This window comes from Taudactylus pleione, unplaced genomic scaffold, assembly GCF_031769625.1.
Source record: "Taudactylus pleione unplaced genomic scaffold, aTauple2 ptg001990l, whole genome shotgun sequence".
Classification (NCBI taxonomy): Eukaryota; Metazoa; Chordata; class Amphibia; order Anura; family Myobatrachidae; genus Taudactylus; species Taudactylus pleione.
Window position 1 is genome coordinate 7,310,242 of NW_028286386.1, and position 15,231 is coordinate 7,325,472.

A 15,231-nucleotide genomic window follows, 5' to 3' on the forward strand; every position below is an offset into this window, starting at 1 on the left:
CAGAGGGACTTCCGGGTTGATCACCCAGAAGTCCTTCTGCGCATGCGCAGATGGCCACGGACCCCTAGGGGCTAATGGGAGAGATCTGATCGGATCCCTCCCAGCCAGGAGCATCGCGTTAAGAAGCCCATAGGCTTCTATTGGGTAATGCCACCTAAAGGTGGCGTTACCTAGCGACGCGAAGCAGCAGAATCCTGTAAAACAGTATTTTCTGGGGTTTTACCGCATTTTCGCCGTTAGTACATCTCCCCCCTTAGTTCCTCCTTTAGTGAATTTGTGTCATGTTGATTGATTTTAGCCCTTTACAATAAATGGAGTATTCCTGGTTTAGGTTTTAGTTCTCTGGGGTCTATTTATCAAGCAGTGAAAAGCGTGGAGAAGTGGACAAGTGGAGAAGTTGCCCATAGCAACCAACCAGCTCCTACCTATTACTTTATAGACTGTACTTGATAAATGCTGCTTGAAAGCGGATTGGTTGCTATGGTCCACTTCCCCACACTTTTCACTGCTTGATAAATAGACCCCTAAGAATTTTAGGTCAATGGTACAGTATATGATTGCAGTCTAGCATAGTAGATTGCTACAACATGTCCCAATAGTGTACTGTTATAAAGAGGTGGACTCTGTACCATACTTACTGTCTGTACTCATAGGTTGCTCGGATATGGAGTATGGTACAATTATTAGTTAATAATCTGAATCGCACAGGCTCTGCACTACCCTTAAACTCATTCATTTATGTGCTTTTGCTATGTGTGGGAAGTTTATATTGTTGAACCTATAAAGTGCACAAATGAAGTATCCTTTATAGCCTTCATTCTTTTTTGCATGTTGAAATATATATATTATCCTTTTGAAAACATTTTGATAAAACACTAATAAGAAAATTGTACATTGGACTGACTTAAAAGAGAAGGAGGGGGCCTGTGTGCAGTCTCCGCCCGGGGCCCCCTCCTCTCTACACAACAGCAGGCAGCATACTGAGCAGAGCAGGAGTCTATGGGCACTAGTCTGTGGCAGAGTCTACTGCCGGGGAGATGGCGTGGTAGCCATTTTCCCAGTGATTTGCCTACTGCGCATGGGAAAAATGCTGGAAAAATGGTTGCGGTGGCCATTTTCTAGGTGATTTGTACAGCGATGCTACAGCCGACGTGGGCCTCCGGAGAGGTAAGTATTGAATCAATAGGTGCAGGGGGTGCGGTGTGGGCCGCACCCCCTGTACCCATTATAGCTACGCCCCTGGCAATAGCCTCCAGCAAATAATTAAATACTGCAGAAAACATCCATAGGAAGCAGACGCCTCCTGGCAGCGGGATGTAGTTAACTTACCAGCATCCGGAATGCCGGCCGTCAGAATCCCGACATGGAAAGCCCCGACTTGGGATTAAAGATAGGCATTTAAATCCCGATTCCTATCTTTAGCCCGATGTTGAGATCCCGACAGCCGCCATGCCGAACGTACGTAAGCGGGTATGTTAGGTGTTAGCCGCGGGGGGAGGGATAGGTTTAGGGACCCCCGTGGGAAATTAGGGTTAGGCACCTCCCGGGTAGTTTAGGCTAGGGAAAGTGGGGGTTAGGGTTAGGCACCAGCGGGGGGGAGGTTAAGGTTAGGCACCCCCTGGAAGGTTTAGGTTTAGGGTGCGGAAAGGGGGGGGTAAGGGTTAGGCACCACCCAGGGGAGGTTAGGGTTAGGCACCACTAAGGGAGGGTTAGGGAGAGGGGACAGGGGAGGGGAGGGTACTTACCAACCCCATTCGGGATGTAGAGCATTTAGACTTTAGCCGCCGGAATTTCATACCGATTCCCTGACAGCAATAATGATCCCAGTAGAGCATCCGCAGACACTGCCTTGAATTACCATCGTGACCATAATAGTGTCTGGAGCTGAATCAGGCCCTGTAGGGACAGGAGAAGTGTAACCATCAGATAAAATTCTAACCCTTGGTAATGGAGAGTAAACTGACATCTGATTGGACAGGAGCCATTGTGATCCAATCACTGTACTCTCCATTTCAATCTTATGCAGTGGTACCACTCATGGAAACATACAATGTAATTACAATAATGAACATAAAGGTGTGCTTGTGTTTTGAGGGGGGAGGTACATTTTTTGGGAGGTAGATTTTACTTTTCTTTTATTAATATCTAAATCTCCTACAGCCATTTCGGGGCTCAGAAAATGGCAGCTTCTCTGGTGGGTTTAGCAACCATAGAATGGTTTCCTCACACCACCAGTGTACCGCTACCCTGGGGAAGACTTCCTTAGGAATTGATATTTTTTTCAAAACATGATTTTCAGCAGCTTTTCTGAATGGAGTTTTCCTAGTTTGTTATTTACAATCATAGGGGCCTATTCATTATCAGAGGCCGTACGGCCTCCGATGATTAAGTATTGCACTCGCTGCGAGGGATACTTAAGTACCCAACTTGCAGCGGGTGATAGATTACACCAGAGCAATTCATCATTAATGTAGATGCATTACTTACCTCCTCCCCGTCGGACCTCGGGTCACACATGTGCACAGCCGCCGGGGAGTCCGTGAGAAGGCGGTGGATGCCGCTGGCTTCAATTTTAAAGCACAATAGAGTTATCCTGGTGCTATATACAGGGTTGGACTGGCCCACAGGGGTACAGGTGTAACTGCCCTTTTTACCACTAAAGGGTCACCAGGTTACTAACTCCCATGTTGTATAATGTACCCACCTTTAACCTCTCTCTAAGTGGTGTACCATTATTTTATCAGTGCCTCCACCCAAGTATTGGTTGTTGGTATGGGCCTACTTGGGAAAACCCATAGTATATATATTGGACTTGCCTATGTAAGCCCAAGGATACACTCAAGTATTAATATTACTCCCTATAGTGTAGTGTGCAGAAGGGGCATGTTAGTTGAAAACAATATTATAACACAAAGACATCTGTTCCTTATTCTTTTTGGATGCTTGCATCACACCTCCAGGTAAGTAAACACAATTACATATAGATATAACGTTCTTTATATTGACGAAATTCCAAGTAAATAAGAACATACATTCACCTCATTATATGACATAACAGTGTACTGTGTTGTATATTGACATACATATGTTTATCTGAACAATGCAGTAACATCATGCATAGATAATAACAATATATCAATATAGATATCCTCCTAAATACTAAGTTCTAAAAGTCCGGTTGCAGTTCCTTAGTAAGGTAAGTATTTCACGTGAATAGAACACTTCTCTCCTGAATGTAAATTTTTTGTTTCATTTTTTTAGAGATAACAATATATTTAAAATAAGATGCAGAAATAGTTCCTGTGGATCTCTGCTATCAGATGCCAAAACTGAATAGTTACTTTACTGTGTGATCAAATGTCAATATACCAGTTTTCAGCTTTGTCTGAATAAGTGCAGTAAACTGTTCTCTCCCACAACTCTTTAGTCAGTCTGGTATTAATGAGGGAGCATTAGAGATATAGTACATGAGGTTAGTAAGTGCAGGTAACACAGTCTGCTATTGGTGTGACTGCCCAGCTCTCTCACTATACCGCAGCTGTATGTGTACAGTACATATAATTTACTCACTGACAGCCAATAGTGATGAACCTCTGCTGACTGCTGCTGTGTGCAATACCAGAATATCTCTCTTTACTGGGCTGGCAGGACTGGCTATTTGCTGGCAGCTGTCCTCTATCCTATAACAAATCAGCTGAAGGGGGCTTTACTCTATTTCCAACCGCTACCTGTTAGTTACAGATAGAAGATATCTTAGTATTTTCTGTCTTTAATATTCACTGAAGAGAATGTGAAAGGACTCTCCCCAATTTCTTCCCTAGCTGTGCCCAGGGTAATTTCCCCTATTACATCCAAAAGCCTCCACACTCTCCTCACTTGTGCTGCTGCTAAGCTCTGGGTGAGGGCAGTGTAAGTAGACCACTCACTAGTGGTAGGGCGCCACAGCCACTGCCACCCTACCCCCAGCACTACTTCCAGCACTTGCCTTGCTTAGGGCTGGTCCAGCCATTTTCAAAAGCCCACCGGAGCCTTCATCAGATAGGATAGCTAATCAGCTGTATGACAAAGAGCTATGCTGCCTTCCGACTACAGCTCTCTACCCCTGGTCACCGGATGCTATACCACGCTGCATCCTCTTTGCCAGCAGCTTCCATCATTGCCACTGCTCACCAGCCCAGGAGATGGCTTTTTCAGAGCTGCCAGCCAGGGTGCCGCTGTCCTGTACCCACTCCTGACACACATCAGCACCGACAGCCACCTTTCTGGCAAGGCAGGAACCATTGCTTCTACCAACTTCCAGGCTCCCTATCCAAATCCACCCCCCTGTGCCCAGGAGCCTATCCACCACTCAGCTGCCACCTGGGACACAGGGGGGTGAGCACTCCAGCGCCCTCTCAGTCTACTGGCAGTTCCTCTTATGTCTCTCTCTCTGTCCCTGCCCTTCTTTTTTCTGACAGGAACCTAACCACTCCCAGCTAGATCACTCCGCCTCTTCTACTAGTGTGTGTGTATCCCATACAATGAGTCACATCCCCACCAAAGAAAGAAATACCATATAAACTTCCTGTAAATACACAAAATAGATATACCTGTATACATAAATTATAGAAAGCTGTCATGAATACAATTAAATACATCTATATACATATACTTTACATCACAAATTGTACATTTATAAATATTACAATCATTTATGAGTATAGTACTTATTTTAACCCTTAACCAGGGTTACACACTCCCCCTGATAATCTGTTAATGATATAGGATCATTATCCAGATTATCACTCACAGAAACCTCTATTGGCCACTGCCATTACCACTGGGGGATTCTCCCCTTTGTCCCTGTCACATTTGTGGCTTCCTCTAACCACTATCCTCTCATTCTCTTAGTGAGTCTCCTCACATTTCCAATTACAGTGAAGCAGAGCTCCAGTCTACTCCCCCTATATCTTCCTTACTTCTAAGGGTGGACCCTTCATCTGGCCCCCCATCTGTCTCCTCCTTGGGGTCAAAAAAATACAAATAGAAAAAAGAAAGCGCTGATTCAGCTGAATAGTATTAATATATTTAATAAACCTCCATTGGTTCAAAAAAAGTCTATTCTCTTTTAAAAAACACAGATAAATTTTTGCAACCGTATAAAATATACACCAGCCTCCAATAAAATCAACAATCCACATTTAACATAACATACAATAATGGGTCCACGACACACAATCTCTCTATACTTTAACATAAAAGATTTTATGATATACACCTAACCTTTCAGTAGTAAGTTTTCTACAGCAGCAGAGCAACCACTGTTAAATAGATACACTTGTAACAAGAATAGAAATCAAACTGATACAAGGTGAATAAATCTTTTGCTTCCTAGATTTCTCTAGGCAGTATATTGTTACAGACTGTCAGCAGTCTCAATTCAAATACAGTTGTAGAAAAAACACCTGAAAACTAATACATATTAATACACCTTTTTTCTGCCAATGTAGGTACTAGGCAGTATATTATTTCAGACTATCCTCAGTCTTGATTTCAAACATATCCCTAATTGTAGAGGAAATATGAAAGCTGTTTTAGACCCTCAACGGTCTTGATTAATATATAGTCCTTTCAAGACAATTTGTTTAATCCCTTCCGCAGGATGTTAGCAAGTGTATTTAAATCACAGTCTCCTTCATAGGCCTTTAGGGAATAAACACAGTCAGGGAGTTCCTCTTAATTATGGTGAGTTATACTCTCAATTTCATATCCCACATGGTCATGTACTATGTAAAGAGGGTTATATATATAGAAAAACAAAAAAAAAATTTTTGTATAAACTCCTCTTTACCGGGATAGACTGGAGGTCTTTCTAGCATTCAGCTTGCTGCGGCTGCACGCCTTCACTGGCTGTGCTGTTACACCTGTCCAGTGTCCAGATAGCCACCTCCGTATTTATTAGAAATCCTCTGCATAGGTAGCTTTCTGCGGCTTACCTCGATGTTGGCAATTTATCTCTGTGGGTACCCTTCAGAGTTGGATTTTCAATATATGTGGAGCTGTATTTGCCGGCGTCTCTGCAACAAATAAAACGTGTTTCTCCGCCTGGCTGTCAGCGGCTTCCTCAGTTAGTGTAATTATGCACTGCCACACACTCCTTTTATCCGTCTCTTGGAAGTGTGCACATGCGCTCTTTCTTAATTATTTCTTAATCCTTTCTCCACACCTCATTTATATTTCACCTGTGTGACACAGATCGGGTGTACCAAACACTTATATACCCTTTATAATCAAAAATTTCTTCATTATATTACTCATAGTAATGAGGTGGACATTCACGATGTTTCTTTTTTAATTTTTAATTAATCTTCATTCTGTTTATCGGAAAATATATTTATTAAACAAATAATTATTAAATCATATATTTCATATCTTCTACCTCTTTTTTCGTATCTTTTTGTCTTAAAAAGGGAGTTTGAGTAGACTTCCTATAGAGAGAGCAGCAGTTTCAGTGTAATTTATAATAAGATCAGCGCCAAGTACCTTTATTTCTGTCCTCCTTGGGGTCAGCCCACTTGGCTCCCGGCTAGCATCTACTCCCCCGACTCTCTGCAAAAGCACGGTTACATCCGTCTTTCACTATATTTATATACCGGTCATGACTACTTCTACATATTCTCCTACTCTCTGTGAAAGTATGGCTATTTCCATCTCTCAATTTATCTACCGGTCACCTCTACTCCTAGTCTCCCATATCATGCTAGTATAGCCGGTCCCCATATCTACTCTACTACATTCTCTATCTCCCTGAGGATTAGTCCCTCGTCCTCACCTGTAACCGCAGAGGGTGCTCTGCTGGTACAGGATTGGACATCATTTACTCAAATTCTTCATTCTGCATCTTCATTCCTTATCTCTATAGGGTCTGTAAGATTCCCATATAATACTCAACTCCTCTCTGGAGTAACTCCATCCACCTGCCTTCCCAGGCCCCCTTGCTCACAAATTGAGCCATATTTGCTAATAAGCTAAATCTGCTCCCACCCTGCACCTGAGTTTATAACTCGCATCTCAGCAGTACGCCTCCAAATGTAACCCCCCTTTTTACCACTAAAGGGTCACCAGGTTACTAACTCCCATGTTGTATAATGTACCCACCTTTAATCTCTCTCTAAGTGGTGTACCATTATTTTATCAGTGCCTCCACCCAAGTATTGGTTGTTGGTATGGGCCTACTTGGGAAAACCCATAGTATATATATTGGACTTGCCTATGTAAGCACAAGGATACACTCAAGTATTAATATTACTCCCAATAGTGTAGTGTGTAGAAGGGGCATGTTAGTTGAAAACAATATTATAACACAAAGATATCTGTTCCTTATTCTTTTTGGATGCTTGCATCACACCTCCAGGTAAGTAAACACAATTACATATAGATATAACGTTCTTTATATTGACGAAATTCCAAGTAAATAAGAACATACATTCACCTCATTATATGACATAACAGTGTACTGTGTTGTACATTGACATACATATGTTTAGCTGAACAATGCAGTAACATCATGCATAGATAATAACAATATATCAATATAGATATCCTCCTAAATACTAAGTTCTAAAAGTCCGGTTGCAGTTCCTTAGTAAGGTAAGTATTTCACGTGAATAGAACACTTCTCTCCTGAATGTTAATTTTTTGTTTCATTTTTTTAGAGATAACAATGGCCCTCATTCAGAGCCGCTCGTTAGCGGCAGTACGCTCGTTCCGAGCGATGTTTGCACATCTGCGCATGCGTACGGTTTTTAGTACGCATGCGCGAACCAGTCAGTGCGGCCAAAAATCGTTTGTACGCTATATAGCGAGTGCCTGCTATTTTGAGTGACAGAATGAGGCGTATGTGGGTGGTAACAGGGGAAGGTGCTTGAAAATGGGGAGTGGAGATCCGAACGCAGGCGTGCTTAAAGGTCAAAACGGGCGTTTTATGGGTGTGCATAATTAATACAGCAGCGTCATTGACCACGTCACTGGGTTATTTTATAGCCAGAACTGCTCGCAAATTTGTGGTAGCAAACACCAACCACAAGAATAGCGAGCAGTTCATACGCTGGTCGATGTACTCGATTAATCTAATAAGTAGCGGACATGACGTATGGTGCGAGCGGCCAGGGGGCGTTTTTAACAAATAAACGAGCGTATGTTTTGCTCGCTCGTTCAGACTTAGAGGTGGGAACAGACTGCAATTTGCGAACGGATCATTTGAATAGCCACCCCTTGTTTTTGAACGAACGACCGCAAATAGCGAACGGCTCTGAATGAGGGCCAATATATTTAAAATAAGATGCAGAAATAGTTCCTGTGGATCTCTGCTATCAGAAGCCAAAACTGAATAGTTACTTTACTGTGTGATCAAATGTCAATATACCAGTTTTCAGCTTTGTCTGAATAAGTGCAGTAAACTGTTCTCTCCCACAACTCTTTAGTCAGTCTGGTATTAATGAGGGAGCATTAGAGATATAGTAGATGAGGCTAGTAAGTGCAGGTAACACAGTCTGCTATTGGTGTGACTGCCCAGCTTTCTCTCTCACTATACCGCAGCTGTATGTGTACAGTACATATGATTTACTCACTGACAGCCAATAGTGATGAACCTCTGCTGACTGCTGCTGTGTGCAATACCAGAATATCTCTCTTTACTGGGCTGGCAGGACTGGCTAGTTGCTGGCAGCTGTCCTCTATCCTATGCCCGATCAGCTGAAGGGGGCTTTACTCTATTTCCAACCGCTACCTGTTAGTTACAGGTAGAAGATATCTGTTAGTATTTTCTGTCTTTAATATTCACTGAAGAGAATGTGAAAGGACTCTCTCCAATTTCTTCCCTAACTGTGCCCAGGGTAATTTCCCCTATTACATCCAAAAGCCTCCACACTCTCCTCACTTGTGCTGCTGCTAAGCTCTGGGTGAGGGCAGTGTAAGTAGACCACTCACTAGTGGTAGGGCGCCACAGCCACTGCCAACCTACCCCCAGCACTACTTCCAGCACCTGCCTTGCTTAGGGCTGGTCCAGCCATTTTCAAAAGCCCACCGGAGCCTTCATCAGATAGGATAGCTAATCAGCTATCTACCCCTGGTCACCGGATGCTATACCATGCTGCATCTTCATTGCCAGCAGCTTCCATCATTGCCACTGCTCACCAACCCAGGAGATGGCTTTTTCAGAGCTGCCAGCCAGGATGCCGCTGTCCTGTACCCACCCTTGACACACATCAGCACCGACAGCCACCTTTCTGGCAAGGCAGGAACCATTGCTTCTACCAGCTTCCATGCTCCCTCTCCAAATCCACCCCCCTGTGCCCAGGAGCCTATCCACCACTCAGCTGCCACCTGGGACACAGGGGGTGAGCACTCCAGCGCCCTCTCAGTCTACTGGCAGCTCCTCTTATGTCTCTCTCTCTGTCCCTGCCCTTCTTTTTTCTGACAGGAACCTAACCACTCCCAGCTAGATCACTTCGCCTATTCTACTAGTGTGTGTCCCATACAATGAGTCACATCCCCACCAAAGAAAGAAGTACCATATAAACTTCCTGTAAATACACAAAATAGATAGCCCTTCTATAATTTATGTATACAGGTATATGTCATGAATACAATTAAATACATCTATATGCATATACTTTACATCACAAATTGTACATTTATAAATATTACAATCATTTATGAGTATAGTACTTATTTTAACCCTTAACCAGGGTTACACAGGGGATACTCCTGGTGGGCCCCACTGCCTGGGCAGCCACACCCTCCTCCAAGGGTTACTGATGGGTTGGGTATGGGTCCCGGCGGTTGGGATGCCGCCGGCCAGAATACCGTTAGAGGCATCCCGACACTGAGAATGTGGTGGTGTTACCTAGCAACGCGAAGCAGCAGAATTCATCGCATTCTGCTGCTTAGTACATACAGGGAATGCGGTAAAACCCCCGAAAACAGCATTTTGGGAGGTTTTACCAAATTTTCACCATTAGTACATCTCCCCCCTTATTTCCTCTATTAGTGAATTTGTGTCACGTTGATTGATTTTAGCTCTTTACAATTAATGAGCTGGTTTAGGTTTTAGTTCTCTGGGGTCTATTTATTAAGCAGTGAAAAGTGTGGAGAAGTGAACAAGTGGAGAAGTTGCCCATAGCAACCAACCAGCTCCTACCTATTATTTTATAGACTGTACTTGATAAATGCTGTTTGAAAGCTGATTGGTTGCTATGGTCCACTTCCCCACACTTTTTATTGCTTGATAAATAGACCCCTAAGAATTTTAGGTCAATGGTACAGTATATGATTGCAGTCCAGCATAGTAGATTGCTACAACATGTCCCAATAGTGTACTGTTATAAAGAGGTGGACTCTGTACCATACTTATTGTCTGTACTCATAGGTTGCTCGGATATGGAGTATGGTACAATTATTAGTTAATAATCTGAATCGCACAGGCTCTGCACTACCCTTAAACTCATTCATTTATGTGCTTTTGCTATATGTGGGAAGTTTATATTGTTGAAACTATAAAGTGCACAAATGAAGTATCCTTTATAGCCTTCATTCTTTTTTGCATGTTGAAATATATAGATTATCATTTTGAAAACATTTTGTTAAAATACTAGTAATAAAATTGTATATTTGACTGACTTAAAAGAGAAGGAGGGGGCCTGTGTGCAGTCTCCGCCCGGGGCCCCCTCCTCTCTACCCGGCAGCTGGCAGCACACTGAGCACAGCAGGAGTCTATGGGCACTAGTCTGTGCCAGAGTCTACTGCCGGGGAGATGGCGCGGTAGCCATTTTCCCAGTGATTTGCCTACTGCGCATACGAAAAGTGCTGGAAAAATGGTTGCGGTGGCCATTATCTAGGTGATTTGTACAGCGATGCTACAGCCGACGTGGGCCTCCTGAGAGGTAAGTATTGAATCAATAGGTGCAGGGGATGCAGTGTGGGACTCACACCCTGCACCCATTATAGATACGCCCCTGGCAATAGCCTCCAGCAAATAATTAAATACTGCAGAAGACATCCATAGGAAGCAGACGCCTCCTGACAGCGGGATGTAGTTAACTTACTGGCATCCGGAATGCCAGCCGCCAGAATCCCGACGTGGAAAGTCCCGATTTGGGTTTAAAGATAGGCGTTTAAATCCCGATTCCTATCTTTAGCCCGATGCTGAGATCCCAACAGCCACCATGCCGAACGTACGTAAGAGGGTATGTTAGGTGTTAGCCGCGGGGGGAGTGATAGCTTTAGGAACCCCCGTGGGAAATTAGGGTCAGGCACCCCCTGGGGAGGTTAGGCTAGGGAAAGTGGGGGTTAGGGTTAGGCACCACCCAGGGGAGGTTAGGGTTAGGCACCACTAAGGGAGGGTTAGGGAGGGGGGACAGGGAAGGGTAGGGCACTTACCAACCTCATTCGGGATGTAGAGCATTTAGGCTTCCTGCGGCTAATCTGGTATTTCATCCGGCGGTATTTCATCCGGCGGCATTTCATACCGATTCCCTGACAGCAATAACGATCCCAGTACAGCATCCGCAGACACTGCCTCGAATTACCATCGTGACCACAATAGTGTCTGGAGCTGAATCAGGCCCTGTAGGGACAGGAGAAGTGTAACCATCAGATAAAATTCTAACCCTTGGTAATGGAGAGTAAACTGACATCTGATTGGACAGGAGCCATTGTGATCCAATCACTGTACTCTCCATTTCAATCTTATCCAGTGGCACCACTCATGGAAACATACAATGTAATTACAATAATGAACATAAAGGTGTGTTTGTGTTTTGAAGGGGGATGCTTTTTTGGGGGAGGTACATTTTTTGGGAGGTAGATTTTACTTTTCTTTTATTAATATCTAAATCTCCTATAGCCATTTCGGGGCTCAGAAAATGGCAGCTTCTCTGGTGGGTTTAGCAACCATGGAATGGTTTCCTCACACCACCAGTGTACCGCTACCCTGGGGAAGACTTCCTTTCAAAACATGATTTTCAGCAGCTTTTCTGAATGGAGTTTTCCTATTTTGTTATTTAAAGTCATAGGGGCCTATTCATTATCAGAGGCCGTACGGCCTCGGATGATTAAGTATTGCACTCGCTGCGAGGGATACTTAAGTACCCAACTTGCAGCGGGTGATAGATTACACCAGAGCAACTCATCATTAATGTAGCTGCATTACTTAGCTCCTCCGCGTCGGACCTCGGGTAACACATGCGCACAGCCGCTGGGGAGTCCGTGAGAAGGTGGCAGATGCCGCTGGCATAAATTTTAAAGCACAATAGAATATCCTGGTGCTATATACAGGGGTGGACTGGCCCACAGGGGTACAGGGTAAATCCCCGATGGGCCCCACTGCCTGGGCAGCCACACCCTCCTCTAGGGGTTATGTTACTGATGGGTTGGGTATGGGTTCCCGGCGGTTGGGATGCCGTCGGTCAGAATACTGTCGGAGGCATCCTGACACTGAGAATCCCACATGGCCAGCGGTTAAAATCCCGACAGCGGCAGCCCGGCAGGGGTGAAGATCCCGATCGCTAATAAGGTAAGTATAACTAACCCTATTCTCCACCCTAACCCTCCCTTAGGGGGGCCTAATCTGAACCACCCTCCCTAGTGCCTAACCCTAACCCCCTCTGTGCTGAAACATAACCCCCCCGTCTCCGCAGCCTAAACCTAAGTCTCCTGAGGGGGTGCCTAACCCTAATCTCCCCCCAGGGGTGCCTAACCCGAACCCCACCTTCCCCTAGCCTAAACCTAACCTTCCCGGGGGAGTTCCTAACCCTAAGTCCCCCCGAGTCCCTTAAAACCTAACCCTCCCCCCCCCGTGGCTGTCCGTGCCCGGCACCAGCTTACCTTCATTCGGTATGCTGGGCGTCGGGCTCCCGGCGTAGGTCTAATGACAGGCATCGGGTTTTCGACGCCTGTCATTAGTACCTTGCCGGGATTTCACAGTCGGGAAGCCGGCGGTTGGCATTTAGACTGTTGGCTCCCTGACTACATCCCCTAACCCCTACCCTACTCCTAACCCTACCTCCCTGGTGCCTAACTCTAACCTCCCCCTCTAGTGCCTAAACCTAACCTCCCCGTCCCCGCACCATAACCCCCCCTCTTAGTACCTAACCCTTCCCCTAGTGCCTAAACCCTAAACCTAACCATCCCCCCAACTTCCGATGCTTACCTTCGGGATGCCAGCGGTTGAGATACTGGAGCTGGGATCCCGACGCTGGTATTTAGACCGTCGGCATCCCACATGACGGGATTCTGACTACAACCTGTTCCAGAATGTGCACTGAATTGTACACTGTTACTCCATTAGAGGGTCAGTTACATGGTGGGGCAGGATAAACATTGTTTCTTGGTTTGCTTCTATAGAAAGTACACTAAGATTTGCCTAATGGTTAGTCAAGCGACTGTGGTGGCTGGCCACACCCCCTCTGGTGGATGACCACACCCTCTAAGCATTGGCTCCTTTCACTGCATTCACCCGATGGGTCCTTTATGGCTCAGTCTAACACTGGCTATATAAGTAACTGTTAATAAATAAACTGTTAATAAAATCTAGTCCTTGCCAGTGCTATGTTTATAGCAAAAAAGGTTCTGGAACACCTTGGTGTGTGAAGTCAGGGATGGTGCTCGATTTGATTTTCTTTCAAAGTATGGAATGGACCCTAGTGTTATTTCTTTTGCCATGTATTCTAGGCATCATGGACAAATGATTGAAACTTGGCTTTTGCCTCATCCCTTTGCATATCTTAGTTTGCAGTTTGCACCCACTCACTTTGTTTGCAGGCAGACAGTGACATGACCTGTATCAGTGGCTGGCTGGGCCGGAGGGCAGGGTGCCATGTGCCCCTCGGGCCGCAGCATCATGCTGGCCGCGGTGCAGACTGTGTCACTGTGACACAGACTGCACCGCGTGTGTAGCGCTGACCAGACGGAGTTCGGTCAGCGCTACACAGCACAAACACACAGCCGCCGGAGCCGGCAGCTGTGTGTTTGCTTTAGCAGCTGATGAGAGTCAGACAGACTCTCATCGGCTGCTGCTCCCACTGCCAGAGCCGGACATCTTCCGTCTCCCGCAGTGGGTAAAATATATGACGCGTCACTCCCATAATGCAAAGCGGTGGACGGAGGAGCTGATCTCGGCGGCGGGACCAGGAGCAGGAGCGGGTGTCAGGTAAGTGTGTTTTTTTTTTATTTTTATTATGTCTCTACTGCGGGGGGGACGGAGTACTGGGAGCACTACAAGGGGGGGACTCCTGGGAGCACTTCAAGGGGGGGACTCCTGGGGGCACTACAAGGGGGGGACTCCTGGGAGCACTACAAGGGGGGGACTACTGGGAGCACTACAAGGGGGGGACTCCTGGGGGCACTACAAGGGGGGGACTACTGGGAGCACTACAAGGGGGGGACTCCACGGAGCACTACAAGGGGGGGACTCCTGGGGGCACTACAAGGGGGGGACTCCTGGGAGCACTTCAAGGGGGGGACTACTGGGAGCACTACTGGGGGGGAATACTACTGGGGGCACTACAAGGGGGGACTCCTGGGAGCACTACAGGGGGGGAATACTACTGGGGGCACTACAAGGGGGGGGACTACTGGGAGCACTACAAGGGGGGAACTACTGGGAGCACTACAGGGGGGGAATACTACTGGGGGCACTACAGGGAGGTGACTCCTGGGAGCACTACAAGGGGGGGACTACTACTACTGGGGGCACTACAAGGGCAGGACTACTACTACTAGGGGCACTACAAGGGGGGTACTACTACTGGGGGGGACTACTACTAGGGGCACTACAAAGGGAGGGGACTAGTACTAGGGGCATTGCATAGGGGGGAGGGGACTACTACTAGGGGCACTACATAGGGGGGAGGGGACTACCACTGGGGGCACTGCATCGAGGGACCACTGCTGGGAGCTCTATATAAAGGGCAATAGTGGGGGTACTGCATAGGGGGAAGACTACAACTGGGGCCACTATTTAAGGGGCACTGCATAAGGGTTACCACTACTGGGGGCACTATATAAGGGGTTTACTATTGGGAGCACAAGGGGCACTGCATAGGGGGGATCACTACTGGGAACACTACTCGAGGCCTGCATAAGGGTGTCCTCCTGTGGCACAGGGTGGCACTGCATATGGGCACTACGACAGGGGGCTGCCCCATATCTTTATTTTTACCTTACATTAATCCCATATGGACCCGCCTCCTC